We start from the raw sequence: 7304 nt of genomic DNA, 5'->3' as shown, positions 1-7304 counted from the left end.
CAGTTGGCACTATGCACTTGGGCAGGTAAAGTTCTCCTGGCATCCGGCAAACCCAGATTTGTCCATCTGACTGCCAGATGGTGAAGCGTCACTCAAGAGAACGTGTTTCCTCTGCTGCAGAGGCCAATGGCGGCAAGCTTTACACCGCTTCAACCGACACTTGGCATTGCGCATGGTGATCTTAGGCTTGTGTGTGGCTGCTCGGCCATGGAAACCCATTTCATTTTGCTCGCAACTAACAGTTTCTGTGATGACGTTGCTTCCAGGGGCAGTTTGGAACTCTGTAGTGAGTGTTGCAACTGAGGCCAGACGATTTTTACGAGCTACAGCACTCGGAGGTCCCGTTCTGTGAGTTTGTGTGGCCTACCACTTTGTTGCTGAGCTGTTGTTGGTCCTAGATGTTTCCACTACACAAAAACAGCACTTACAGTAGACCAGGGCAGCTCTAACAGGGCAGAAATTTGATGAACTGACTTGTTGGAATGGTGGCATCCTATGACAGTGCCACGTTGAAAGTCACTGAGCTCTTCAGTACTACTGCCAATGTTTGTCTATGGAGATTCCATGGCTGTGTGCTCAATTTTATATAGCTGAATCCACTATTTTGAAGGGGTGTCCACAGACTTTTGGACATACAGTGTATATAAAGCCTTTATAAATTGTAGTTCGTTGAATGAAACGGAACCAGAATGTTTATTTTCCTGAGTGTAAAGCAAGAAATGACCAAAAGGTGGCGATAAAACTCTTCAGTACTCTCACCAAGCAAGCGTTCTGCTGTCTGCAGCTAGACTCTACTACTCCTCAAGATCCTAGTCATTTCTGTCAGATTAGATGGGAGAACCAGGGTCTTAACATTTCAATAGATCCTGTTCACCAGTGCAGGACCACAGCTTTAGTTTAATCAAACAGAATCCCCTGTATCCTGTAAAACTGTAGGCTATCTTGTTATATCCTGTATTTGTTCTGTAAGAGTCCAGAACAGAGTTAAGCAACACATTTGAGGGCATGGGTTTCAATATGGTTCAGTGACTTGCAATAGCTTAGTTCTTCATATTACACAATATGTCCCTGGTGATCTCACATTCACATTGTAGTGACAACACCTACCAACCTTATCAAGAGGTTGGAGCCTCTTGGTGTAATGGGTAAAAGGTGTTGGACTGACAGTCAGTCAGGAGTGGGATGGTCTATCATCTCATATCTGAACAACGGTACATCTGCCTCATGTTACTCACAAGAAAATGTTGACTTTTTTTAGTCTGGAGATGCCTATGTTGTTTGATGGTCTACAAGTGTAGTGAGTGCAATTCTAAGTATAGGTGCAGACATGTCAAAACTATTTTTGTCAATTTGTCTGGATTTGCAGCTTTGTTTGTAAGGGTTGCTAGCTACGTCTGTGTGTGTGTGTGTGTGTGTGTGTGTGCACGTGCGTGCCTCCTTTTTCTCCTCCTCCTCCATCTTTCTCCTCCATAGGTGGAGTGTGTGTGTTAAAAAGAGACCCTCAAATGATAAACAAGCTCTGGTCAAAGAGCTGACATCACTCCTGCTGCATCATACTAACACATGACTGACAGCACTCCACTGTCCCATAGAGGAGGGGGAGGAAAACAGAGGAGAACCTCTTAAGTTTCCAGTCCAGTACAGAACTACCACTGATATGAGAGAGGACACAAGGAAGTGAGAGCAGTGAAGAAGAAAGAGAAGAATTCTCCAGAAAACGCTGTGTCTTGCTACAGCCGAGAGAAGCTTAGACCAAACACAGACTCTATAGGGACACTGATTGTTTTTTTTTGCTCAGATTGTAGAACTTGAAGCCTATCATGATAGAAGTGGTCCTGACTAGACTGGGAGATTTCTCCTCTAAGGACGCCACCTTTGATGCCTGTAAGTCAGCCGGGCTCGTTGTGTCCAGGGACCCACGGACCACCAGAGACCCCTGCCTGGAGGAAGACCTCCAGATGGAGGGCTGCATTCCCGGAGAAGAGGGCAGCTGACCCTACAAACTGGACATTGAGAGTGCACTGGCCTGGCTGCACAGGGAACTGGTAAGACTGGACAATTGACTGAAGTCTTAGATTGTGAAATCCGAATGACTACGTCTCTCTAGAACTGATCAAACATGTAGTCCGTCTCCATGGACTTAGATGACTAAACATATACTCAGCAACATTTACTATATGAATGTATTGATGTGTTTTGTATTTGTATTTGCATCAGAAATACATATTTGGTCTTTCCTGTATGTTCACAGATGATCATGGAAAATGGATTGCGATTATTCAGCACATTTACTGTGAGTTACTGTGAGACTCAAGAGTTATCTTGTCTTTCCATACTTTATATTTGTAGAGAAAGAGGACATGTTAACATGATTCTATGCTAGATATGAATACCCAAGCAACCAAAACTATGACCTGCATGTGGTCTTCTGGCTCTGTGGGACTCCAGTGGAAATGGAGACATTTTTGTTGGCTATTAGGGCTAAGGTCAAGGTATCGCTCACCTAATGCAACGATCTTCTTGGTCAGTCATATTGTTAGTGTGTGAGAGTGTCCCGTTAATGCATTCTTGTAATTGAGATGTGCGGGCAGGCTGGCGATGTTACGATGTCAACCGCTTGCCATTTAGTCCCTCGCCAGTGCCTCGTCATGGCAACCAAGTGTCCCGAGCACACAAAACACACCAAACCTCTGCGTCAGACGGGACAAAGACACACTGGTTAAGGGAGAGAGCTGAAGACTATAGGCTACTTTACTGGCATAGCTCTGGCTTAATTGATTCAACAGAATAGGCATTGGACTACAAAACATACAGTGCTGTGCATGGACAACACATTTTACATTTGAGTCATTTTGCAGATTCTCTTATCCTGAGTGACGTACGGGAGTTTTTAGAGTTAAGTGCAGCACAATGACAGATTGTTCACCTAGTCAGCTCTGGGATTTGAACCATCAACCTTCTGGTTACTGGCCCAATGCTCTTAATCGCTAGGCTACCTGCTGCCCAATGGCCAAAGCATTTTATATAGATCCACTGGTCCATAAAGAGACCATGTTATAAAACCATCTACACTGTCAGATCCACTGCAGGTCTTCGTGCTCTTTAATTCTCAGACCACCAACACGTAAGACACCCACGTAAGGTCTATCCAATTACTTCCACCTCCCAGTGACCAATGATTGCTGGCCTTTGATGTCATGAGACGATGGTTTGTGCAGATGCAGTGGGACCGGCCCAGTTCCAGTCCCTGTGTCCAGTATTCAGGCAATAATTGTGCCATAGCTGCAACACAGCACAAATAGAAGTGACCTCCACCAATTAGAACCCTCGCCTCTCATCAAGTTTCATGACCCAATATTCAGCGGTTGTCATAAAAGAAAAAGCAAGAACTCCAGCAGGAACAAGCGCTTGTTTACTGTGTATCCTCCATGGGATATTAGGCATAGTTTGATCTGCTGCAATGGCTGGAATACACAGAAAACACACGCACTTCAAGGGGGATATCATCCCACAGGGAGCCCACTGTTCATACTTCACTCAAAGGAAAGTTCATGTTTCTTTTTCTAAAGTGTTTCAAGCCACAACACATCATTTCAGTCGGAGCCCAATCCCAGTCTGATGCTGTAATTAACAGAGAAAGAAATGCAGATCTGATCATGGTTGGTTTTTGTTTGAACATTCCTCTCCCTGGGACAAACTTGGACTTGGCGATTCAGGGGAATTCCCAAATATTCTATTCTCACAATGAGGGCAATTAGACTGGCTCTCATGAATAGAGAAGAGAGAGAGAGAGAAGCATTTGCATCTGAAAGAAAGCTCAACTGAAATGGTTTGACCAGGCCTCATGTCAGGGAAAGGACATGAACTTCATTAGCTAAAAGAGACTAGAGGAAGCCGCAGCGCTGTTCGAAAAGAGAGATTTAGGCCTGTAAATCAGTAGCTTACAGATGTGTCCTGCACTGGTTATTTTTGTTACGTGACATTTGGTTCTGTCTTTTGAACAATTTTTCTATACTACTTGGCAATTGTTTCTGCTATCTATTTCTTTCTCTGTAATAGTTAGTATTTGCCTGTGAATACTATATGTCACAGCCGACTAACAGTATTTGACATTTGCTTGTGTCTGTTTCAGTGTATGTTATGTCTGTGTCTGTCGTTCTCTTTTATGTCTATTCTTATTTCTTTATTTGATGTGTCTGTGTCTTTGTCTCTCTGTTTAAAATCCTAACTCTTTTGTGCAGATGGAGATGCAATCTCAGGACCAGGCCTTGATTACAACAGCTGATGGACCGCCAAGAAGAAGAGGAGGAGAAGGAGGAGTAGGAAGAAAAGGAAAAGGAGGATGAGGAGACAGAGGAAGATAGGAGCTGGGACTTTGAGAACGAGGCAGGGGGCAGTGGTAGTAGTGTTTACTCCAGCTCAGGGGAAGTGGGTTTTTCCATATCCTGCCTGTCCACTAGAATGACACCATCTCTACCAAAAATTTACTTTCAGCAGAAGAAGCTCTGTGCCTTAATAAAACTACAAAAAGTATTATCTTATGGACTGACCACATAGTCAATGTTAATTGGACAAAATCGTTTTCTTTGTATCTTTTAGTTGTCACACGCATAGGTTATTTGAGGATGTTGAAATGTTGAAGATGAAATGGTGCTGGAATAGTGAAGGCAGTTCCTGTTTTATTTGCGACTTGCATTAACTCTCTGTGGTTCTAAATCAATATGTTTAGTGGTTCGAAAATGTTGGAAACTTGCTTGACCATGCTGTAGGTTATGAAACTTTCTTGACCATGCTGTAGGTTATGAAACTTGCTTGACCATGCTGTAGGTTATGAAACTTTCTTGACCATGCTGTAGGTTATGAAACTTGCTTGACCATGCTGTAGGTTATGAAACTTTCTTGACCATGCTGTAGGTTATGAAACTTGCTTGACCATGCTGTAGGTTATGTAACTTGTTTGACCATGCTGTAGGTTATGTAACTTGTTTGACCATGCTGTAGGTTATGAAACTTGCTTGACCATGCTGTAGGTTATGAAACTTGTTTGACCATGCTGTAGGTTATGTAACTTGTTTGACCATGCTGTAGGTTATGAAACTTGTTTGACCATGCTGTAGGTTATGTAACTTGCTTGACCATGCTGTAGGTTATGAAACTTGTTTGACCATGCTGTAGGTTATGAAACTTGCTTGACCATGCTGTAGGTTATGTAACTTGTTTGACCATGCTGTAGGTTATGAAACTTGTTTGACCATGCTGTAGGTTATGAAACTTGTTTGACCATGCTGTAGGTTATGTAACTTGCTTGACCATGCTGTAGGTTATGTAACTTGCTTGACCATGCTGTAGGTTATGTAACTTGTTTGTTACATTCAATATATGCTTTGTGGACTGCTTTATGGACTGACAGAGGTTGCTCTATGGTTTTGTGATGAAACAAAGGTGTGGTTGAATTTATTCTGCCACTGTGTCTTCTTATCGTCTTGATCCTTCTGTAGCTCAGTTGGTAGAGCATGGCGCTTGTAACGCCAGGGTAGTGGGTTCGATCCCCGGGACCACCCATACGTAGAATGTATGCACACATGACTGTAAGTCGCTTTGGATAAAAGCGTCTGCTAAATGGCATATATTATTATTATTATTATTATTACCTTTAGGCCTATACCGTACATCATGGTCGCAAGGCATATGAACTAACAGGTTAAAGAGCAAACAACGCAATTATCACAATGCATAGGTTGTAATTGTAACGGTTTTCTTGACTTGAAGGAGAGGCGGACCAAAGCACAGCGTGGTTGTTTTGATTCATGTTTAATAAAGCACTTCACATGAACAAACTAACAAAAACAAGAAACGTGAAAACCCAAAACAGTCCTATCTGGTGCAAACACAGAGACAGGAACAATCACCTACAAACACACAGTGAAACCCAGGCTACCTAAGTATGATTCTCAATCAGAGACAACTAATGACACCTGCCTCTGATTGAGAACCATACTAGGCCGAAACATAGAAATACCCAAATCATAGAAAAACAAACATAGACTGCCCACCCCAACTCACGCCCTGACCATACTAAATAATGACAAAACAAAGGAAATAAAAGGTCAGAACGTGACAGTACCCCCCCCCCCCCGAAAGGTGTGGACTCCGGCCGCAAAACCTTAACCTATAGGGGAGGGTCTGGGTGGGCGTCTGTCCGCGGTGGCGGCTCTGGCGCAGGACGCGGACCCCACTTCACCATCGTCTTAGTCCACCTTCTTGTCCGCTTCCGTGGCCTCCTAACCACGGTGACCCTACTAAATGACCCCACTGGACTGAGGGGCAGCTCGGGACAAAGGGGCAGCTTGGGACAGAGGGGCAGCTCTGGACAGAGGGATGGAAGCTCTGGACAGAGGGGCGTAAGCTCTGGACAGAGGGGCGGAAGCTCTGGGCAGAGGGGCGGAAGCTCTGGACAGAGGGGCGCAAGCTCTGGGCTGAGGGGCTCTGGCGCCTCTGGGCTGAGGGGCACTGGCGGCCCCTGGCTGACTGGCGGCCCTTGGCTGACTGGCGGCACTGGCGGCCCCTGGCTGACTGGCGGCACTGGCGGCCCCTGGCTAACTGGCGGCACTGGCACCCCCTGGCTGACTGGCGGCCCCTGGCTAACTGGCGGCACTGGCACCCCTGACTGACTGGCGGGCCCTGGCTGTCTGGCGGCTCCTTGCAGACTGGCGGCACTGGCGGCTCCTTGCAGACTGGCGGCACTGGCGGCTCCTTGCAGACTGGCGGCACTGGCGGCTCCTTGCAGACTGCCGGCACTGGCGGCTCCTTACAGACTGGCGGCACTGGGCAGACTGGCGGCACTGGCGGCACTGGGCAGACGGGTGGCCCAGGCGGCGCTGGGCAGACGGGTGGCTCAGGCGGCGCTGGGCAGACGGGTGGCTCAGGCAACGCTGGAGAGGAAGGCTCTGGCAGCGCTGGACTGAGTAGCTCTGGCACCTCTGGAATGAGGGGCTCTAGCGCCTCTGGACTGAGGGGCGGGAGCTCTGTCAGCGTCAAACAGGCAGGAGACTCCGGCTGCGCTGGAGAGGAGGAAGGCTCTAGCAGCGCCAGAGAAGTGGGAGACTCCGGCAGCGCTGGAGAGGAGGAAGGCGGTTGAATGGTCCCAGTTGCCCTGCCAGTGTGGCGAGGTGGAATAGCCCGCACTGGGCTATGCAGGCGAACCGGGGACACCGTGCGCAAGGCTGGTGCCATGTAAGCCGGCCCAAGGAGACGCACTGGAGACCAGATGCGTAGAGCCGGCTTCATGGCACTTGGCTCGATGC

The 7304-nt window shown here is 46.8% G+C and overlaps 1 long non-coding RNA gene across 1 annotated transcript; it reads left to right on the top strand.

The window, feature by feature from the left end:
- The first annotated feature begins 1675 nt into the window (after window positions 1–1675).
- On the top strand, window positions 1676–4869 carry LOC124012119. The gene is made up of 3 exons (XR_006834665.1): window positions 1676–2045; window positions 2252–2293; window positions 4242–4869. It is a non-coding gene; the product is annotated as an uncharacterized LOC124012119 (long non-coding RNA).
- The last annotated feature ends 2435 nt before the right edge of the window (window positions 4870–7304 follow it).

Source organism: Oncorhynchus gorbuscha, linkage group LG24 (assembly GCF_021184085.1).
Source record: "Oncorhynchus gorbuscha isolate QuinsamMale2020 ecotype Even-year linkage group LG24, OgorEven_v1.0, whole genome shotgun sequence".
Lineage (NCBI taxonomy): Eukaryota > Metazoa > Chordata > Actinopteri > Salmoniformes > Salmonidae > Oncorhynchus > Oncorhynchus gorbuscha.
This window is presented reverse-complemented; position numbering and strand designations above follow the sequence as displayed.